Below are 25,448 nucleotides of genomic sequence, written 5' to 3' on the forward strand. Positions count from 1 at the left end.
ATGCATGAAATTTTCTAAGTTTTTCGTAAGGTCCCAGTTGGGTTCCGAATCACCCTGGATCTATGTTTTGGACCTCATAACCTCGTATACGAGATAGATTGCTTGTGAAAAGAAAAAGTTTTAAATTGATTAAAATTTTACGGCCCGGTTTTTGTGTGAATGATTGAGTTTAAGTTAGGTAACACCTTGAACCCTTTCCCCGCGTCGGGCATGGGCAAGAGGTATTACAAAAAACACTTCCAACAACCAAACCAAAGTAAGCATAGCTTATACTTATCAAACCTTACATCATTATCAAGCCAAATCTCATGGTTAAATACATATCAAGCACATATGCATCAATCACCAAAATTACTTATACTCATCAAATAATCACAAAACCTATACATAACATGTAACACCCCAAACCCGTGACCGTCACTGGATTTGACCACGTGGTGTTACCGGGCTTACTTCCCTTTATTTGTCTCTCTGAAATATTTGATTTCTGTTCCAGGCAGGCTAGTTAACTGCATCACTGTCACCTTAAAAGTCATATCTCGAGTTCCAGAACTCGAAAATCAGTTCCGTAAATTTTCCCTGAAACTAGGCTCATAATCCCATCTACACATTTTTTTCTAGAATTTTTGGTCGAGCCAATTAGTACAGTTTATTAGTTAAAGTCACCCCTGTTTCAGAGTTCGACTACACTGACCTTTGCGCATTACGACCTGGATATCATCTCGTACAGAGCTCCAATGATCATGCCGTTTGTTTCTAATGAAACTAGACTCAAAGGGGAATCTATGAATATAAGGCATGACTCATAATTATTTCTGGATAATTTATAGTAAATTTTCAAAGTCGAAACAGAGGATCCAGAAACTGTTCTGGCCCTGTCTCACAAAATCTCGAATATCTCTTAAAATACGACTCATATGGCCGTTTCGTTTCATCCATATGAAAATAGATTCATCAAGGTTAAATTTCATAATTTATTCACTATTTAATTCTGCTTATACTATTTTTAGTGATTTTTCCATCTCACCTCACTACTGCTGGCAGCATCTGTTACTGAAGCAAACAATGACTATTTCATAATTCTTCCATGGCCAACTATTTCATCATACATAATACAACTATGGCCACCTTATCAAAATTAAGGTTTCTAAGGCTCGTGACTATAGGTTTTAGGATCACACTCAACCGACCACATAGGTCATTTTCGCATGGCTTAAAGTTTACAACCCACAATTCAACAAAACAAAATAGCCTATACATGCCAAATGTTCTCCTAGTTTAACTACGAAGACAATACCAAAAGATTTCCAGCGGTGTGATGACTTCAACGACGGTTCCGAAACGCAAAACGATACGAGTCCAAGAGACCTAAAATGGGTGACAAGAAAACACCGAGTGAGTTTATAACTCAAGAAGTCATAAGCATTCATCAACCATCCATTAATAAAATTATCACAACATGAAACGATAAACGACGCTAGGTACTCCATCCATATCAAAACTATACCATAATTCCTCGGACCTTTCGGTTCAATCTCATACCAAGTCATACATCCACATTTCATATTCCGTACAATAAGATATTTGAGGCATTTTCACACACCAACTCATTTTCACCATAATCATACAATTGCAATCATCACATAGATTTAAAGCTTACCAAGCTCAACCCCGAGCATGAGCATATTGCCTATTCGTCATGAGCTCAAGGTACTTACCCGATCCGCTGTCTGGGATTAACTCGATAATGTCGCACACTCAGTGCCAATTGTAATGCAAGAGCATATAGTGAATCCGCACACTTAGTGCTATGAAATCAGCTCGCACACATAGTGCTATATAATCAAATTCGCACACTTAGTGCTATAAAATCAGCTCGCACACATAGTGCTATATAATTTGAGCTCGCACACTTAGTGCCATATATTTCCAGCTTGCACACTTAGTGCCATTCTCGTCACCGTACACACTTATTGCCCGCACACTTAGTGCCGAAAGCAAATTTTCTACACTTTTCACTATCTCTTTTACATTCATCAATATCATCTTTTCATACACATACATTCGTATATATTTCATCTCATTAAACACAATTGCATAGATATTACGATCATTTAATCAATAACAAATATATGCTTAATGACTTACCTTGTGTTAGGTAAAACGGTTCCAACTCAACTACTCGATGCTCTTTCCCTTGCCTTTGCTTGATTCTCCCCCTTTAACTTCTTGTGCTAAATCAATAAGTTAACTAGTTTAACTGTCTTGCTAAATATTTATATCAAAATATTAATAATTTCATAGCATAGGAGACACATGACAAATTCATATATTTCTACTTTATGCTTTTGAGCTATTCGCTAATAACCTTATGCAATCACCATACTATCAAGAGTCCAATCACACATGCATATCCATACTTGGGCATTCGCAATCACCCTTGTTAATTTCTCATTTTCAGTCGGTTATATGTATACGTAATCCTAAGGTAATATTACGAATGGGCTTACATATATATGCATCTATGGCGAATGACCAAGCTCAACTCGACATCACATATGCTCCTTATTGATGGTCGAATATGTATATATATATATATATATATATCAACTATGCTATCACCTTTAACTCATCAAATCACAAAATTTTATCTCATGAACACTTGACCCATTTCTCATGAGAATGAAACAACAAATAAGATGAACATCCCATTTTACCCCATGTGGCCGAATGCACCATTTGCTACCCAACTAATGATTTCACAATTCCAACCTCATTTCAACCTCTACTTATGCCATATAACATGAAAACAACCTCTACCCCTAACTCTTGATGTACGGCTTAGTGCTCCAAATCTCCATAGTAGTCTTGAGTTTCTTGACATTGTTAAAAATGTATGCAACAATTGGATAAACATGTATAAACAAAGGTTTAAACAACACTTCAAGACTCACCTCCAACTAGCAAAAATGGTTGCCGAACTTCATAAATGAAGACCTCTCTATTTCCTTCCCTTAGTTTCGGTTTTGGCAAGATGGAGAAGAAGATGAACACTCCTCTTCCATTATCTCTTTTATTAATCTCTATTTCTCATCTATTTTAATTTTACTTGCCAATATAAAATGATAAACAACATAACTTGGTGGGATGAAGCCTTGCTTGGCCGGCCACTTAACATGGATTGGGCATTTTGACATGCAAATCCAATCTTTCCTATTTTAATACTATTTGGTCCTTACTCATTTACCTATCATAATTCTCTAAGTCTCTCAACTAAATCCTTTCAAGCAAAATTCACATTCCTCCTATAAAATTAAAACATCAAATTTTTATACAAGTACTATCACACATATAAGATATGCAAATAAAATTTTAAATAAATTTTATGACTCGGTTTTGTGGTCTCGAAACCACTTCCGACTAGGGTCAATTTGGGGTTGTCACAACTCTCCCCACTTAAGAAATTTTCGTCCCGAAAATCTTACCGTAAATAGGCTCGGTATCGCTCTTTCATAGAGTCCTCAAGTTCCCAAGTGGCTTCTTCAATTCCGTGTTTATGCCACAACACCTTCACTAATGGGATTTTCTTATTTCGCAACTTTTTTACTTCACGCATCAAAATGCGAACCGGCTCTTCTTCATAGCTCAAATTAGGCTGAATCTCAATCTCAGATGGAGTGATTACGTGCGATGGATCGGACCTATATCGTCGAAGCATCGAGACATGAAAAACGTTGTGAATCTTTTCGAGCTCAGGGGGTAAAATTAATCGGTATGCGACTGGTCCAACTCGTTCGGATACTTCATACGGACCGATGAATCTCGAACTCAATTTTCCCTTACGGCCAAATCTAAGCACCTTCTTCCAGGGTGAGACTTTGAGAAATACCTTGTCTCCAACCTGATATTCAATGTCTTTCCTTTTCAAATCCGCATACGACTTTTGGCGATCCGAAGCAGCCTTCAAACTTTCACGAATTACTCGAACTTTTTGCTCGGCATCCTTAACCAAATCAACCCAAGATTTTACCTTCACTAAGTTCAGTCCGAATAGTGGGTACGGCATTTACGTCCGTATAAAGCCTCGTAAGGCGCCATCTTAATACTTGATTGAAAGCTATTGTTGTGGCGAATTCAACCAAAGGTAAATCTGTTCCCATGAACCACTAAACTCAAGGATGCAACATCTCAACATATCCTCGAGTATTTGAATTATCCGTTCAGATTGACCATCGGTTTGGGGTGGCGAGTGCTAAAATGCGCTTGGTACCCAAAGCCTCTTGCAATTTCTTCCAAAATTGCGATGTAAATCTTGGGTCTCTATCCGACACGATAGAAATAGGCACCCCATGCAATCGAATAATTTGGGAGACGTATAATTCTGCCAATTTATCAAGCGAAAAATCCGTGCGGACAGGAATAAAATGAGCAGACTTGGTCAGTCTATCAACAATGACCTAGATCGCATCCTTTTTACTCGTTGACAATGGCAGTCCGGATACAAAGTCCATGGTGACTCGATCCCATTTCCACTCGGGTATCGTGATCGGCTGAAGTAATCCCGATGGCACTTGATGTTCCGCTTTCACTTGTTGACATATCAGACACCTTGAAACAAATTCAGAAATGTCTCGTTTCATACCGGGCCACCAAAATTGGCGTTTCAGGTCATTGTACATTTTAGTACTACCCGGGTGGATTGACATTCGACTACTATGAGTCTCGTTCAAAATCATCGAAACAAGTTCCGAATTCCTTGGAATACATAATCGACCCTTGAACGTCAAGCAATCATGGTCGTCAATCTGAAATTCCGATTCCTCATTCGAAACACATTCGGCTCGCTTAGCGACCAATTCGGCGTCGACCTTCTGAGATTCGAGTACTTGATGAATTAATAACGGTTTGGTCTCTAATTCGACTACTAGCACCTCATCGGGTGAAACAGATAGATGAGCATCCATCGCTCTCAAAGCAAACAGTGCCCTGCGACTTAAAGCATCGGCCACCACGTTGGCCTTTCCCGGGTGATAATCAATGATGAGTTCATAGTCTTTCAACAACTCAAGCCAACGTCTTTGTCGCAGGTTTAAATCTCTCTGAGTCATCAAATATTTTAGACTCTTGTGGTCCGAATAAATGTGACACCTTTCTCCAAACAAGTAATGCCGCCATATCTTCAAGGCGAACACTATGGTCGCTAGTTCAAGGTCATGGGTCGGATAGTTTCTCTCATGCGGCTTTAGTTGTCTCGACGCGTAAGCCACAACTCGACCTTCTTGCATCAACACACAACCTAACCCAAGCAAGGATGCGTCACTGTATATGACAAACTCTTTACCGGACTCCGACTGTACTAGTACCGGGCCTCGGTTAAACAGGTTTTAGTCGATCGAAACTTTCTTGACAAAGATTCCGACCACTCGAACTTAACATCTTTTGAAGTAGTTTTGTCATCGGTGCAGCTATCATCAAAAACCTTTCACAAATCGTCGATACTATCCGGCAAGCCCCAAAAGCTCCTAACCTCGGTAACATTCCTTGAGGTTTCCAATCGACTATGGTCGAAATTTTGTTCGGGTCTACCTCGACACCGATCACGGACACCACGTGCCCCAAAAAGCTAACCTCTTTCAACCAAAATTCACATTTACCTGAACTTTGCGATAATCGCTTATCTCGTAAGATTTGCAACACTAGCCTCAAGTGTTCAAAGATGTTCAGTTTCATCTCTCGAATAGACCAAAATGTCATCGATAAATACAACTACGAACCGATCCAAGTATGGCCTGAAAATTCTATTCATTAAATCCATAAATACCGCAGGGGCATTAGTAAGCCCAAACGGCATCACCAAGAATTCGTAGTGACCGTACCTCGTTCTAAAAGCAGTCTTGGGTATGTCCGATTCTCGGACCCTTAACTTATAGTACCCCGACCTTAAATCTATCTTTGAAAACACTGAGGCTCCCTTTAATTGATCAAACAAATCGTCAATTCGTGGCAACGGATATTTGTTCTTTATCGTCACTTTATTCAACTGACGATAGTCGATGCACAATCTCATAGTTCCATCCTTCTTCTTCACAAACAATACTGGTGCGCCCCATGGAGAAAAACTCGGTCGAGCGAAACCTCTATCCGTCAATTCTTGCAATTGAACCTTCAATTCCTTTAATTCCGTTAATGCCATACGATACGGGGCTATTGATATCGGCGTAGTACCCGGTACAACTTCGATGCCAAATTCTACTTCTCGAACCGGTGGCAATCCCGGTAACTCCTCAGGAAAAACATCTGAATACTCACAAACCACTGGTACCGATTCGAGTTTCCTTTCCGTCTCTTTACTTTCAAACACATACGCAAGGTATGTTTCACACCCCTTTTTCACATACCTCCGAGCGGTCATAGAAGATATTATCGCTGGCACTCCTTTTAAATCAGTAGACTCGACTCAGACTACCTCATTATTTGCACTCCTCAAATCAATGGTTTTCCTTTTGTAGTCCACCACTGCATCATGTACGGTCAGCCAATCCATACCAAGAATAACATCGAATTCATCAAATGGTAGAAGCATCAGATCGGCCGGAAAACAGGATTCTCGAATTATTAGGGGGCATCTCTTGCACACTTTATCAACGAGTACGTATTGACCCAAAGGGTTTGACACTGAATTACGAACTCGAGAGACTCAACAGTAGAGTCTTCTTGGATGCTAAGGTTTCACATACATATGAATGAGTAGAGCCGGGTCAATCAATGCAATCACACTAGTATCAAAGAGAGTGAAAGTACCAAAGATAACGTCGGGGAGGATGCCTCCTCTCGTCTTGCGGATGGCATATGCTCTAGCAGAACACGGTCTCGGATCGGATAGCCATATTAGAGGCTCCTCTCGACTACCACCCCTACCTCCAGAGATTCTCGGGGCCTACCTCCACCGTCGCTCCACTAGGTCTTGCACCTTGCGTCTTATTCCTCTCATCTAGCTCCGTGCAATCTCTAATGAAGTGGTCCTTGAACCGCATCCATAACAGCCCTATTAATGCACTTACCCCAACATTCACCTAGGTGTCGTCTTCCACATTGGGGGCATTCAGTCTCTCTTGACGATTATTGCCCACACTAGCTACGAAGTAGCTCGAGTCCGTCAATGGTCGGGCTCTGATGGAAATTCCCGCAGTCGCCCTCGACTTATTAGTGTCCTCCCTGAACTTCTTTACTGCCGAGAACGGAGCTTTACTCGCCAATCTTTTACGATAATCTCTGGCTTCAAATTCAGCCTTCTTCTTTTCCTTTCCGAGTTCTTTCGCCTTGCAGGCTCGTTCGACTAGTGTTACGAACTCCTTTATCTCCAAAATATCCACTAGCAGCTTTAAGTCTTCATTCAATCCTTCTTCAAATCTTTTGCACATAGCAACCTCATCAGCCACACACTCCCGAGCATACCGACTAAGTCTTACGAACTCATGTTCGTATTCGATATCTGATCATCCAAATTGCTTGAGTTCCAAGAATTCCTTACGCTTCGATCGATGAACTGTTGACTAATGTATTTCTTTCAAATTGGATTGAAAGAAATCCCAAGTAACTCGTTCATTTGGGACTATGGAAATTAAAGTCCTCCACCAATAGTAAGCTGAGTCTCGCAACAAGGATATAGCACACTTAAGACATTCATCGGGTGTGCATGACAGTTCATCTAACACTCGAATGGTGTTATCGAGCCAGAATTCGGCTCTTTCGGCATCATCAGTGACTATGGCCTTGAACTCCTCGGCCCCGCGCTTCCTAACCAAGTCTACAGGTGGTTTGCTTAGCCTCACAGGATCTCAGAATCGAGGCATTGCGACTCTTGGGGCGGAGTATTTAAATTCGGGAATGGTTGGACAGTAGGGTTGGTTCGGCCACATTCGCGACCCACTCATTCATCATGGTGAAAAGGCTTGTTTCGCCCTTCATTTTGATTATTCGCGGATGATGAGGCTCAACAGGCGGTGTCCCTTGCGCGGAGCAGCCACTACACTTTCAACGTCATCCGCCAAGGGTCTCTATCCCGGGTTCCATTGCTAATCAAAACAAAAATTTCAACCGTCGAAGTCATCACATTATTAAGCACTAACAATTTGGCATGTATAGCTACACTCACACGCGCTATGGTAGTCCTAGAACCGACTAAACCATAGCTCGATACCAATAAATGTAACACCCCAAACCCGTGACCGTCACCGGATTTGACCACGTGGTGTTACCGGCTTACTTCCCTTTATTTGTCTCTCTCGAAATATTTGATTTACTGTTCCAGGCAGGCTAGTTAACTGCGTCACTGTCACCTTAAAGTCATATCTCGAGTTCCAGAACTCGAAAATCAGTTCCGTCAATTTTCCCTGAAACTAGACTCATAATCCCATCTACACATTTTTTTCTAGAATTTTTGGTCAAGCCAATTAGTACAGTTTATTAGTTAAAATCACCCCTGTTTCAGAGTTCGACTACACTGACCTTTGCGCATTACGACCTGGATATCATCTCGTACAGAGCTCCAATGATCATGCCGTTTGTTTCTAATGAAACTAGACTCAAAGGGGAATCTATGAATATAAGGCATGAATCCTAATTGTTTCTGGATAATTTATAGTAAATTTTCAAAGTCGAAACAGAGGATCCAGAAACTGTTCTGGCCCTGTCTCACAAAATCTCGAATATCTCTTAAAATACGACTCATATGGCCGTTTCGTTTCGTCCATATGAAAATAGATTCATCAAGGTTAAATTTCATAATTTATTCACTATTTAATTCTGCTTATACTATTTTTAGTGATTTTTCCATCTCACCTCACTACTGCTGGCAACATCTGTTACTGAAGCAAACAATGACTATTTCATAATTCTTCCATGGCCAACTATTACATCATACATAATACAACTATGGCCACCTTATCAAAATTAAGGTTTCTAAGGCTCGTGACTATAGGTTTTAGGATCACACTCAACCGACCACATAGGCCATTTTCGCATGGCTTAAAGTTTACAACCCACAATTCAACAAAACAAAATAGCCTATACATGCCAAATGTTCTCCTAGTTTAACTACGAAGACAATACCAAAAGATTTCCAGCCGGTGTGATGACTTCAACGACGGTTCCGAAACACGCATAAACGATACGAGTCCAAGAGACCTAAAATGGGTGACAAGAAAACACCGAGTGAGTTTATAACCCAAGAAGTCATAAGCATTCATCAACCATCCATTAATAAAATTATCACAACATGAAACGATAAACGACGCTAGGTACTCCATCCATATCAAAACTATACCATAATTCCTCGGACCTTTCGGTTCAATCTCATACCAAGTCATACATCCACATTTCATATTCCGTACAATAAGATATTTGAGGCATTTTCACACACCAACTCATTTTCACCATAATCATACAATTGCAATCATCACATAGATTTAAAGCTTACCAAGCTCAACCCCGAGCATGAGCATATTGCCTATTCGTCATGAGCTCAAGGTACTTACCCGATCCGCTGTCCGGGATTAACTCCATAATGTCGCACACTCAGTGCCAATTGTAATGCAAGAGCATATAGTGAATCCGCACACTTAGTGCTATGAAATCAGCTCGCACACATAGTGCTATATAATCAAATTCGCACACTTAGTGCTATAAAATCAGCTCGCACACATAGTGCTATATAATTTGAGCTCGCACACTTAGTGCCATATATTTCCAGCTTGCACACTTAGTGCCATTCTCGTCACCGTACACACTTATTGCCCGCACACTTAGTGCCGAAAGCAAATTTTCTACACTTTTCACTATCTCTTTTACATTCATCAATATCATCTTTTCATACACATACATTCGTATATATTTCATCTCATTAAACACAATTGCATAGATATTACGATCATTTAATCAATAACAAATATATGCTTAATGACTTACCTTGTGTTAGGTAAAACGGTTCCAACTCAACTACTCGATGCTCTTTCCCTTGCCTTTGCTTGATTCTCCCCTTTAACTTCTTGTGCTAAATCAATAAGTTAACTAGTTTAACTGTCTTGCTAAATATTTATATCAAAATATTAATAATTTCATAGCATAGGAGACACATGACAAATTCATATATTTCTACTTTATGCTTTTGAGCTATTCGCTAATAACCTTATGCAATCACCATACTATCATGAGTCCAATCACACATGCATATCCATACTTGGGCATTCGGCAATCACCCTTGTTAATTTCTCATTTTCAGTCGGTTATATGTATACGTAATCCTAAGGTAATATTACGAATGGGCTTACATATATATGCATCTATGGCCGAATGACCAAGCTCAACTCGACATCACATATGCTCCTTATTGATGGTCGAATATGTATATATATATATATATATATATATATATCAACTATGCTATCACCTTTAACTCATCAAATCACAAAATTTTATCTCATGAACACTTGACCCATTTCTCATGAGAATGAAACAACAAATAAGATGAACATCCCATTTTACCCCATGTGGCCGAATGCACCATTTGCTACCCAACTAATGATTTCACAATTCCAACCTCATTTCAACCTCTACTTATGCCATATAACATGAAAACAACCTCTACCCCTAACTCTTGATGTACGGCTTAGTGCTCCAAATCTCCATAGTAGTCTTGAGTTTCTTGACATTGTTAAAAATGTATGCAACAATTGGATAAACATGTATAAACAAAGGTTTAAACAACACTTCAAGACTCACCTCCAACTAGCAAAAGGGTTGCCGAACTTCATAAATGAAGACCTCTCTATTTCCTTCCCTTAGTTTCGGTTTTGGCAAGATGGAGAAGAAGATGAACACTCCTCTTCCATTATCTCTTTTATTAATCTCTATTTCTCATCTATTTTAATTTTACTTGCCAATATAAAATGATAAACAACATAACTTGGTGGGATGAAGCCTTGCTTGGCGGCCACTTAACATGGATTGGGCATTTTGACATGCAAATCCAATCTTTCCTATTTTAATACTATTTGGTCCTTACTCATTTACCTATCATAATTCTCTAAGTCTCTCAACTAAATCCTTTCAAGCAAAATTCACATTCCTCCTATAAAATTAAAACATCAAATTTTTATACAAGTACTATCACACATATAAGATATGCAAATAAAATTTTAAATAAATTTTATGACTCGGTTTTGTGGTCTCGAAACCACTTCCCGACTAGGGTCAATTTGGGGCTGTCACATAACATATAAGCTTATAAGTAGCAAACCATAGCTAGATAGTGTGATATGATCTCTGATGACTTCCAACTTGAGCGAGCCTCCGAGTCACTATAAACATAGAAAAGATAACAAAGTAAGCTATAAAGCTTAGTGAGCTCATATGATAATAACTCATCCCATCAATAAACACATTTTAAGCCATTATAAATACTATAATATAACTTGTATAATTCCACCTTTATGTCATGTATCCGTTCACATAGTTAACCAATAATTTCACAGGTTTATTCATTTCAATGCATATATGGTTTTAATACTTCTTATCAATTCATTCATATTTACATAAGCATAAGCAAATAGAAATGAACTATATTCAATTCAATAGCCATCACATTTATATATATTCAATTGAACCATATGAATTCTCATAATTTTCCACTTACTTATCATATGAAATTCACTTTTAACAGTTACTTGTCGATTTATGTCACGTGTACCTTGACTGAGTTGTACCATCACTTGTAACCATGTTTCGTCAACATTTCCCGTTGAATACTCGATATCTTGTACACTAAGTGTCATACATAGCCGAAGCTATCTCAAATCGCACACTAAGTGTCATATATATAGCCGAAGCTATCTCAATCTCCCACACTAAGTGCCATACGTAGCCGAAGCTATGTCAAATCGCATACTAAATGCCACATATTGTTGATTTGTCGTCCAACATGACTGTAGTCCTGTATATACAATTTATGCAATATCAAAGCATTAACAGCATAATTATAACAGTGCTTATTACATACAAACTTACCTCGTTCGCTGTAACGACGAATTAGGTCGACTAATCCAATACTTTGTTTTCCCCCATTCTTGATCCAAATCTCGTTTATCTCAATCTATATAATATCAAAATTTACTTATTCAATTTAGCACAATTTACACATTTTGGAAAAATTATATTTTTGCCCCTATTATTTCACATTTTTGCAATTTATTCCTTATCACATAAAATCACAATTCATTCAATTTAATACAAATTCATGTTTCACAAATATTTCCTATTCTATTATCAGCCCATATTTTTCATTTATTTTAAAATTCAACCACTAAATTTTCATATTTCACAATTTAATCCAAAATTGACATTTTTACCAAAATTCACTTTAGAAAACTTGTACATCTAACAAAAATGATTTATTTTCCATCATAAACTAACAAAATAATCATGCACTCAACAATGGCAACATTCAAATACTTTAACAATTTTGAAAATCGGAGATACGAGCTAGCTACATTAAGCTGCAACGATTTCAATAACGTAGAAATTATTAAAAACCGAGTCAGAAAACACTTACATGCTTAAAGGAACTTGGCCGAACCTTAAAAGAACAAAAATGGTTTCCTTTCCTTCCATATTCGGTTAATGATGAATGAATAAAGATGATAGTTTGGCTTTGTTTTAATTATTTTATCATTTATTAACCATTTTACCATTTTAACCTTTAATAACATTTAAAATTTCCATTATACCAAGCCATCACATTCCACTAACTCAATAATGGGCTAATTTCTATATAACGACCTCTTCCTTTAAATTCTATAGCATTTAAACACTTTTAGCTAATAGAACTCAATTTTTACGCTTTACGCGATTTAGTCCTTTTTACTGAATTAAACATTTAAACTGTAAAATTTCTTTATGAAACTTTCACGTAATTAATCTATCATGCTGTAGACCTTATTAAAATAATAAAATAAATATTTTAATTTTAGATTTGTGGTTCCGAAACCACTGTTCCGATATGACCCAAAAATAGGTTGTTACAATCCCAACATCTGGCATGTGAAGGTGTCATTGGTAGTGTATGCTACTGTGGAGATGCATGAGTTGGATAGGGTGATGACGTAATTCAGGTTCAGACAATCAATTCTATTGGCACCTCGGGACCTCGATGATCTCCATCCTATTGACTTGCGGGGGAAACCAGATGATAATTGTATTAGATTTCATGATGAATATATCAAAATGTGGAATAATCGGTACGAGTTTTCACCTCATTGCGAGGCTATTGTCACTCAAGAGTTAGCTTGCTACTCAAATTACATGCCTTGGTTTAGGCTTATTGAAAAGCCATACTTGCTAAGCGAAGAAGATAGGAGGGGGCAACTGCATACGAGGAGGCCACGATGACCATCGATGCATCTAAGGTCTGACGAGGCAGATCCATCATCTACACCTATGCAAGAGCCGACACTGACACCCACGCCACCCCCTGGTCAGTATGTGTTGTCCTATTCTGGTGCATATTCGAACCTTGTCATTCACACAAGCACCATGTATTCCACCATATTTTGGTGCTTCTACTTTGATGCCAAATTTTGCTTTCGGACCTTTGTCCCTGGCATATTACACACCTACGCCGTCGACATTTCCAACCACAACAATGCCGGCGATGACGTATAGGCTGTCCATGTTTTGTCCACCGATCGAGAGTTCAGTCGATCAGCCACTGGTGTACGAAACACAATATAGTTATACCCTTACGCCGATGGTGACACAAACGCCTCCTGGGTCTTTGTTCTATCAAAGTGGCTCATCTTCCTAACCACCTATTCCTGGACCGGATGATGGACGACGGCAACCAAGGAGCACCCGGTAGCAATCAACTACGGACGAAGGCGAAGAAGAGGAGAGGCTTGTACCACAACCTCTTCTGGAGGCTCAACCGAGAAGGAATCCGACTCGCAATCGTTGACCACCCTAGTGTGGTACACATTCTGACATGGGATTGGATTAATTTACTTTATTATTGTACTTATCATGTTAACATTTCAATAAATATCAAATGTGTTTATTACATTGATGTCAAACATTGTTATTTATTAAAGTTAATAAAAGTTGTTATTTCATTAAAGTTGGTCGTTGTTAACAAATTTTTGATTTGTATTGTATGGCAAAATCGTTAAAGTTACTAATTTTTTTCATTAAAGTACAACAAGTTAACTGCAGTGAACAATTTAATAGATCTACTAATGAGATGTTGTACTTGAATCATCCCTTCGGTGTGGACATGACCATTAACTGTTATGTCAAACATAATGTGAAAAAAAAATATTTTTTGAAAAATAAATAAAATTTATTTGAGTTGGAATCAATTTATTTACAAAAATATTTTTTGGTAGAAAAACTTTTTAGACTAATTGATCAAGGGCGAGTCTATTTTTGGTGTTAAAAGAGAATACAAATTAATAATAAATAAGGAGGTTTAGGGTGCAATTTACCCTTTTAAAGTTTGTTGGGGTCAGGCAGCACCCTTGAAGTCTTTTTTCAGCATAGAAAATTTACATATAAGGTGTCTGGAGTTTTTAGATCGTCACATTTTAGTCTGGTGCCGTCGATTGATCAAGCTGTACCCAAAATGTTTTTTAAAAAATAAAGTGATGTTGCCATTTCTTTATTCTCGTAAATATTAATCCCCTTATCCTATTATAATATTTATTTATTTAATATTTTAATGTAAAAACCTCAAAAAAAATTATTATAATTTTACAATTAAGTTGAATCTGAATTAATGAGTGACTTCAACATATTCAATTACTTGGAGTAATAGTACTGAAATGTTGATGAACTGAAGCATCGTCATATAACAGTACCAGAGAGTAAAAGTGATAGGGAGCTCTGGAGCTGATGCCATCTGCCCTGAATAACAGGACGAAAAGGAAAAACAGGAAAGAAGTACATCCTAAGGTTGTCTGAGTACTTTTCTTATGTTCTTAATGTTTCACTCTTTTTTATTCAATTAAATCCACATACCAACATGTGGGTTTCAATAATATTGAAACAGAGGAGTTAAGACTCGTGAAAATTGTAAAATTCCATTCCCGGTAATGGAATTTGGTCCTATACCTATGTTAGTCTGTAATAGAAAGTAGTAGAAACATTGACATCAAATTTGGTACTCCCATTTGTCTGTATTTATTCCTTTGATGTCTCACTCATAATGAAAAGTAACTTTAGTTACAATGAATCCTTTGGTCAATTTGCAATAAAGTGGCGTTCCTTACCACAAATATCAGAAAGTAGGGTGCCCATACTCCCAAATGTAACTGAAAATTTAAGATGCCACAACGACCAAACAAAAGTTGGTGCAAAAAGATTTTATAAACACCTTGAGGGAAAGAGTCCCTTACCCTCCTCAAAAACCCAGCCAGAAAGGAAAATACAAACACCTCTTCTCCTTGCTCAGGAGCATCGAAGCCAGTTTACAAATGGCAGCAAAGAGAATTGTAGCTCAGGCTTTATTGATACTGATGCCTGCCTTGCTGCGGTTGTCCCTTGCAGCTGTTTACAAGGTTGGAGACTCTGCTGGTTGGACCACCATTGGCAATATTGACTACAAACAGTGGGCTGCAACAAAGACCTTCCAAGTTGGTGACGTTATTCGTAAGTTTCCCTTTAAGCTTTGTGCTTTCTCCTAAGTCTCTGTTAATATTATCGGTGATCATTCAATGTTTAAGCTTAGATCTTTTCATCACTATTCATCTCTTAATGGAACTGGCTAGTGGATACTCTCTTAGTAACAGAAAACTTTTCTGGATCCACTCTTCCTTTACCGGCGGGGGTTATTCGATACTTGCACTAGCTTTTTGTCCTATAAAATAAATCACCTTTCACCTCTATTTTCTTCTCACTATGGTCCACCTTAAAGCTGGTGCGGGGTTTACAGTTTTCTGGGAGTCAAATTCCAAGCAGCCAGGTTCCTAATAAATGCTCCCCGTTATATGTTTAATTCCTTGTTTTGGTTTTTCAATCCATCATAACTGGTAAAGACTTGGAAAGAAACTACTGTTGTTGAGAACGGCAGACGCAAGTAAACTAAAAAGACAGTTGGCAAACATACATACAATGTTTTTAATCATATCAAAACGGGTACCAACATTCACCAACTTGGTGGGGTCCAAAGTATAAATTTCACTTTCGCATGCCTCTCTCATTATAACTTTCAATTCACACCAGCCATTCTATGTTTGCCTAAAAATACAAAAACTTACCTTTTCTTTCGGTTTATAGGCTAAAAGTTTAATAACTGTTAAATGTTTAAATTCTTTTATATAGAGAGACATAAAAAGCACAGTATGTAATCAAAATTTGAAAAATCCTTCGTAATTTATCGGATATATTATCTATCTATGAGTAACTAATAATAATCCTAAAATGTTTTTGATTAAGAGTTAGTACAAATAGCATCTATGAGAAATGAAAAGACTGAAGGCAAGTTCAATGAATTCATGTTATAATTTTGGATAATAATAAAATTTTAATATATGTTTGATTACTTTCGATTTTTTTTTTTTTTGAATTTCAATACCTTAAAGAGGGAAATTGATGCAAATAGGACACAAAATTAGAAAAAATATTCTCTCAACTGATCTGCGATGTCAAATTATGAAAAATATGATATACATTAAAATTTATTATTCATATATATGTATAAAATTTACGTATTTAAAACATAAAATAAAATTACATATTTTTATATGCATATAAAAGTTAAAATATACACGCAATCATATAATTTATTTTATAAATAAAATAATTTTTATAATTCTTTGAGTGACCTAAAATTCGATTGATAGTTAACATGAACGCACTAAAAAACTTTATAAATAATAAGTATGAATATATAACAAATTTTCTTTAAAATATATATAACAAATTTGTATAATAAATATACTTATTATTATTACATTGCTTTGGGACAACTTTTATTATTTGTTATTATAGATGTGGCAGCTTTATTATAATGTTCAACAACTTTATTGATGAAAAAAAAACAGGGGGCCTGGCTGTGTGTTCTAAATATAATGCGTACCCACTTTTCATCACAGTTTGCATAATTTAATTGGAAACCCGTCTAATGTGTCAAGATTCAATGATAGTGGGGCCTACGCACTCTAGAATTATTTACAGAAAGGAATCATGTGGGAAAGCAGTGCTATGAATAGGATAACAATCTAGTTCATCCACAAATTGTCTGATGATTTTAGATAATTTTGAAGTGATTTTGTGATTTTAATGGGTGGTTCAAGATTTAAATTGGTTTAAATTATGGTCCTAAGCCAATATCCATCAACCGCAAATAATCGTGAAATTCAATAGTGGGTTGATTTTTGAATTAATTAAAACTAGTTTGGATATTAATGCAATACATAGATTGATTATATGAATAAATCGAAATAATATTTAATCATTTCAGAATTTCTTACAAGAAAGTTTCAATTAGATATTAGTTTTAAATTTTTTTAAAAAGGCTAACTGTTTATATAAATAATATATATGTTGCTTAAATTTTATTCCAAACATACCTTTTCGTATAATATTTTAAATACAGTTTATATAGATTTTTAAATTGAAATTGAAATTAGTTTTGTAAAAAACTATCTTATTGAAAAAGATTTATAAATATAAATAGTTTTAAATAATTTGAAAATATCATGTTAATAGTTTTAAAATTATATATTTTAATTAATAAATTGTAGTATACTTAACATATTTTAATCGTAAAAATAAAGCTGTTTTAAATATGTTTGTTAAAAATTTTGTTTTCTTTATAAATTTTATTAAAATTTTAATGTACAAAACATTTTTAAAAATAATTTAATTTTAAATTTTAAATATATTAATTAAAAATATTTTCAAAAGACTGACAATGCTAAAATATTTTTTAACAATTTTAACATTTAAATTTATTAAATTATTTATGAAAATATGTTACAGTAATTTACAAAATTATTATTATTTAAATATCATTGTCTATGTGTTAAAAGCATTTAACTTTTGTTTGCAGTTTTTAAACCTAAAAAAAAAAAAACAAAAAAAAAAAAAAAACACTTTGAATTGTTCATGGCAAGCTTCCATTTATTTTCCTATATTTCTACTTTTATTTTGTAAAATCATTCATTATTAAGTGTAAATTAAACTCATAGGTATTTTTTAACAAAGTCTTATAAATAATTTACTAAAAAGTAATAAATAATTTAACATATTATAGACTAAATTATAGTTTTCATATATTTATAATAATTATTAACAATAAGTATTTTAATATATTAATTTAAATAAATGAAATTATAATACATTATCAATACATACTTGAGGCAAATTTTTAATGATGTACTGATTTAGTTGTATGTATCAATTAAATTTTATAACATTTTAACAATACTAATATTTAGAAAATAATAACTAGCTAATATAAATATTTAATTTTTAGAATAATGATTTTGTATTATGATAAATATAAATTAAAAAATTCTATTCAAAATAAAGGTGAATTAATATAAAGTCATATCAATTCATTTAATTCAATGACATTGACCATGTATTGAATATTTAATATTTAAGAGTCTATTTAAGAAAAATCTATTCACTTAGGTAACTTTATATTCACTTGTGCATTTTTAATTTAATATATTTGTTGGGGAAAAACCCTTGTAAGTAATGAATGAGAGAATTAACGAAGAAATTGAAAAGATTGAACACACAAATTTTATGTGAAAAATTCATTTGAAGAGGATAAAAAAAACCACAAGCACGACGTCATTTTTGCTTCTCCCCTATTTTGTCGTTGCATCATGGTCACGTTGCATGGCTCCTCGTCGTGACGTCACTTTCTGTTTATGTCTTAATTTGACCGAAATGCGAGGCATACTCCCCAAATCTCCATATTGACTCGTATTTCTACAATGCCTTGTTTGTCGAGCCCGCCACGGGCCTATCTTGAACTTTGCAGAATATTAACTGAGTCCAAGTTGTGCTTGAACTTTGAAACTGGAAGACTTTTAGCCTTCGATGTGTGCACTGCCAAATCAAAACTGATCCGGGTCTTCTTTCCACGAACGCGGTGCTCTGTTTTTCCAAATCTTGCACCCAAAAGGGAACTTCTTTTATTCAAAATGGCCTTACCTTTTTCACTTCTATGACAAAATTGCTTCTGCTTCAAACGAATCGACTCTGACTCCTTAACAAATAAGAGCCTTGTTGTTTTACCAATCACCGTTGAACCTTGAAGAAGATAAATACTGCCAATCTTTCGACTTTTCATCAGAATGAGAGCCATATAAGACACTTTAATGCTACTTGACTCAATGTTAATTCTACAACCTTTTGAGTCTAGCATACTCAAGGAGATGAGATTCTTCTTTAAATCAAGTACATATCTAACATCTACTGTCCTGTCATTCATCCTGATCTGAACGGTATTGTAACACCCCTTACCTGGTCTGATTGTCAAACCCAAGATACAAGATGCTATAATAGTTAATTGAATAGTTTACAAACATTTGTAACTTAAACATTCAATAATATCAATAACACAATTCATATCCCATGTTTCGTAAGATTTACAAACAAATTCAAGTCTTAATCAAGCTTATGAGAACTCATAAACCAACTCAGAATCAAATAGGGACTTAATTGAGAACTTAACAAAAGCTAGGGAAAATTTAGTAAATAAAGGTCACATATGTAACACCCCGTACCCGAGTCCGTTACCGGAGTCGAACACAAGGTGCACACAGACTTAACTTAATTATTTTCACAGTCCAAAAAAAAATTTTCCAGACAAGCTGGTTACTGTGTCACTGTCGCCTTAAAAATCATATCTTGAGTTTCAAAGCTCGAAAATCAGTTTCATAATTTTTCCCTGAAACTAGACTCGTATGTCCATCTACATATTTTTTTCTAGAATTTTTTCTCAGGCCAATTAGTACAGTTTATTAGTTAAAGTCTCCCCTATTCCAGGGTTCGACTACACTGACCTTCATGCATTACGAATTGGATATCTCCCTGTACAGGGCTTCAATACTGATACCGTTTGTTTCTATAGAAACTAGACTCAAAGAGGAATCTATACATATATGGCATGACTCCTAATTATCTCTGGTTAATATATAGTGAATTTCGAAAGTCGGAACAGGGATTCCAGAAACTGTTCTGGCCCTGTTTCACGAAAACCTAAAGATCTCTTAATATACAACTCATATGACGGTTTCGCTTCTTCCATATGAAAGTAGATTCATCAAGGTTCATTTACATAATTTATTCACTATTTAATTCCATTCTTGCTATTTTTAGCGATTTTTCACATCCACACCACTGCTGCTGTCAGCATCTGTTTTCAAGGTAAACTTCACCTATTTCGTAGTTTCCATGGACCAACTAGAGTTTTGTCATACATAGGTCCACATATGATCATATTTAGCCATTCCAAGGGCTGATCATTGTCCAACACTTCCATTCCAGTCCATAGTCACATCATGAAACCATATATATATATACATAAACACAAATGGTCTAATGCCATACTCCACTTCTACGAGCCATTTTCGCATGGCTGCACACACATACATCACAAAACGTACTTGAAAAACAGCAAAAAGGGTAGTCCTATACATGCCATATCCAGAGTTCAACTAAAAGAGTACCAAAAGGGCTTTGATAGTGTGGATGACTTCTACTTCGACGATCCCGAATCCGATAGCTAACGAGCGAAATCTATAAAACAGAGAGCCAAAGCAACGGGGTAAGCATTTTAATGCTTAGTAAGTCTCAAGTAATGAAATCAGCTTTGACTAAAGTATTACATTCACATAGCTAAATGAATCACTTTATTAATACACATTCTCATAATCATACTTACTTCACACTTCATCAACATATACACACACAAGGTATCAACCTATCTAAGAGCCCAAAGTTCGTTAGTCGATTGAGCGAATCTTTGTTTCAAACGAATCGACTTTTTCCGATGCACATGCAAACATACCTTATCGTTTGGGTTTTTCGAGCGTATTAGTTGAATTTATTGCAGCACAAAACGCTCACCTTCAAACCAAGTTTCTTCGGAATTTAGCCGGATATAACCACAAGCACAATTGCCTTCGGGTCTTAACCCGGGTATAGCAACTCGCACAAATGCCTTCGGGTCTTAGCCCGGATATAACAACTCGCACAAATGCCTTCGGGTCTTAACCCGGATATAACAACTCGCACAAATGCCTTCGGGTCTTAACCCAGATATAATCACTAGCATAAATGCCTTCGGGACTTAGCCCGGGTATCATTCAATTGCTCACGCACACATATATCAATAATCACGACACATCCATATTTCATTTTCGTTACTAAGGCTCAAACACAAAACATTTATCAAACCTTTCCAATTTCGGCTCAATAGCCACACACAAAGAGCATGATTTCAATTGACTTTACGACGTAGTCCCTACGCACATTCGGCTATCCGCCATAACATGACAAATCATTTCAATATAATTCAAGTAGGATCATTACTCGAAGACTTACCTCGGACGTGGTCGAGCGATTTCGATCGCTATTCGATCACTTTTTCCTTCCCCTTATCCAACTGTGGTCCTCTAAGCTCTTGAGCTAATTCACACAAATTTAACTTATTAAAATCTCATTATGCTAGCTTATGGCCGAATATGACAAGGAGTTTAAATGGTCATATGGCCACCCTTTAGCTCGAATACACAATGGTCATGCACATTTTTAATTACATCAAGCAATTCAATACAATTCATTCAAACATCAAAGAGAAGCTCAAGGTACTTAGCCCATATATCCATTAGACATTAGAGTCACATGTGTACGAAATCACGAATCAATTCAACATACTAGCTAATAATTCCCCTTAGCCAATTTTCTAAGTCAAGCTAAACCCATCAATAGGCTACCTAAGGCCGAACATACACATCAACATATGTACTCATTCATGTGGCCGAACATACACATCTATGTTGAGGCCGATTTCAACACTTGATACATTCCACAAGTATGGTCGCTTGTATCGACTAAACACCATTTTGTTTCAAGTTCAAAACTAGGCTAATACGCACATATACACTAGTAAATCAAACACTAGCATTTGTACTTCACCTTACTACCATTTCTCATCCAAATAACATGAACAACGACCATAGTTTTCTTTTACTTCCTACCATGGCCGAATGCCTTACAACCCCATACCATTTCAATTTTGGTCACGGTTTAGCAAGGAACTTAATGCCTCACTCAAAATGCTAAAAAGAAGATTTAAGAGTCATCAATCCACCATCACAAGTATCATTAACAAGCTTCACATTTAGCATGCAATGACATTAACACAAAATCCAACTTGGCCGAATATCATCCCCATGACTTAGCAAAGATTTGAACCATGGTTAATAAGAACATTAAGCTAGCAACTAAAAACATGCATGAATCTCATGGCACAACCTCAAACATACCTTAATCTAGACACAAGTATGGCTAAACCTCCTCCTAATCCTCTTCCAAACCAAGCATGAAGCAAGAACCCCTTCCTTCTTCCTTAGAATTTCGGCTCAAAGAAATGAAAAAGGATGAACAATTTTTTTTTCTTTTTTTTTTCTTCAACTCACGGCAAAAGGGGGGGACACTCACACCATTCTCTTTTTTTTCTTCCCTTTCATTATTCAATTCCCATGCTCATTATTTTATTTTTCTTACATACACCATTGCCACAACATGTTTTATGACATGTTTTTGCCCATCACTCTTTGTCATGGCCGCCACTAGCACTTGGGGAAATTTGACATGCAAGTCCTCCTTTTGACTACATGCACTATTAGGTCCTTATAGATTAGCCTATCACTTTTCAAAAGTGTCACACAAGTCCTACTAACTGAATTCACATGCAATCGACTAAATCAAGCTTGAAATTTTCACACATTCATAATTACATATTCTAGACAATAAATATTACGTTCAAACATTTCGGTGGCTCGGTTTAGCGGTCCCAAACCACTTCCGACTAGGGTCAATTTTGGTGTCACAACTCTCCCCACCTAAGAAATTTTCCTCCCGAAAATCTTACCGGTAAATAGGTTTGGGTATCGCTCTTTCATAGAGTTCTCGGGTTCCCAAGTAGCTTCTTCCATCCCGTGTTTGAGCCATAACACTTTTACTAACGGAACCCTTTTGTTTTGCAACTCCTTCACTTCACGAGCTAGGATACTGAATCGGTTCTTCTTCATAACTCATATCGGCTTGAATTTCGACCTCGATGGACTAATTATGTGCGATGGATCGATCTATAGCGTCGAAGCATCGAAACATGAAAGACGTTGTGAATCTTCTCAAGTTCGGAGGCAAAATCAATCGATATGCAATCGAACCGACTCGTTCGGATACTTCATATGTCCCGATGAACCTCGGACTCAATTTGCCTTTACTACCCAAATCGAGTATCTTTTCTAAGGCGAAACTTTAAGAAACACTTTATCTCCCACCGATACTCAATGTCTTTTCGTTTCAAATCCGCGCACGATTTACGACGATCCGTGGTCGTCTTTAGACTTTCACGGATTATTTTACTTCTCAAAGATCTTTAATCAAGTCCACTCCGAAAATTTTACTTTCACCGAGTTCGGTCCAAAACAATGGCGTCATTTACATTTTCGACCGTACAAAGCCTCGTAAGGTGCCATCTTAATACTTGACTGAAAACTATTGTTGTGGCGAATTCAACCAAAGGTAAATACCGCTCCCATGAACCATCGAACTCGAGGATGCAACATCTCAACATATCCTCAAGTATCTCGAATTATCCGCCGGATTGACCATCGGTTTGTGGATGAAAAGCGGTGCTAAAATGCAGCTTGGTACCCAAAGCTTCTTGCAATTTCTTCCAAAATCGCGAGGTGAATCTCGGATCTCTATCCGACACAACAGAAATTGGTACCCCGTGTAATCTCACAATCTGAGAAACGTACAATTCAGCTAGTTTATCCAATGAAAAATCCGTATGCACGGGGATAAAGTGAGCCGACTTAGTCAGTCTATCAACCACAACCCAAATCGCATCCTTCTTACTTGCGGACAATGGCAGTCCGGACACAAAGTCCATTGTGACTCGATCCCATTTCCACTCGGGTATCTTGATCGGCTGAAGTAATCCTGAGGGCACTTGATGTTCCGCTTTCACTTGTTGACATATTAAACATCTCGAAACAAAGTCAGAGATGTCTCGTTTCATACCATGCCACCAAAATCGACGTTTCAAATCGTTGTACATCTTCGACTCCCGGGTGAATTGACATTCGGCTACAATGGGCTTCGTTTAGAATCATCGAAATGAGTTCAATTCCTTGGAACACACAAACGACTTCGAACCTCAAACAATCATCATCATCAATTTGAAACTCGATTCCTTGTTCGAACACACTCACCCGTTTTGCAACCAATTCATCATCGACTTTCGAGCTTCACGAATTTGATGAATCAATAATGGTTTGGCTTTTAATTCACTACTAACACATTGTCGGGTAGAATGCATAAGTGTACATTCATCGCCGCAGTTTAACAAGGATTTCCGGCTTAAGGCGTCCGCAACCACATTAGCCTTTCCCGGGTGATAATCAATGACCAGCTCATAATCTTTCAACAACTCAAGCCAACGCCCTTGTCGTAGATTCAAGTCTCTTTGAGTCATCAAATATTTGAGACTTTTGTGATCCGAAAATACATGGCACTTCTCACCAAATAAGTAATGTCGCCATATTTTCAAGGCGAATACGATGGCAGCTAATTCGAGATCATGGGTCGGATAATTCTTCTCATGTGGCTTTAATTGTCTCGACGCATAGGCCACAACTCAACCTTCTTGCATCAATACGCAACCTAACCCAAGTAGGGAGGCGTCACTATAGATGACAAACTCTTTGCCCGATTCGGCCGCACTAAAATTGAGCTTCCACAAATAAGTTTTCGTTGATCAAAACTTTTCGACATTTTTCCGTCCATTCGAACTTAACATCTTTTGAAGTAGCTTCGTCATGGGTGTGGCTATCATCGAGAAACCTTTACAAACCGTCGGTAGTAACCGACAAGTCCCAAAAGCTCCGAACCTCGATAATATTTCTCGAGGCTTCCAGCTAAGTATGGCTGAAATTTTGCTCGGTCGACTCGAATACCGTCACGCAGATACCACATGACCCAAGAAGCTAACCTCTTTAACCGAACTCACACTTCATGAACTTAGCATATAATTGCTTATCCCGTAAAATTTACAATACTAATCTCGGGTGTTCAGCATGATCGGCTTCATCTCTTGAATAGACCAAGATGTCATCAATAAACACAACTACAAACCGATC

General features: G+C 36.7%; 1 pseudogene; it reads left to right on the forward strand.

Annotated features, from left to right (window-relative positions):
• The first annotated feature begins 15,297 nt into the window (after positions 1–15,297).
• LOC108464585 (chemocyanin-like) overlaps positions 15,298–25,448 on the forward strand; it is a 70,729-nt pseudogene continuing 60,578 nt past the window's right edge.

The sequence above is a fragment of the Gossypium arboreum genome, chromosome 10, assembly GCF_025698485.1.
Source record: "Gossypium arboreum isolate Shixiya-1 chromosome 10, ASM2569848v2, whole genome shotgun sequence".
Lineage (NCBI taxonomy): Eukaryota > Viridiplantae > Streptophyta > Magnoliopsida > Malvales > Malvaceae > Gossypium > Gossypium arboreum.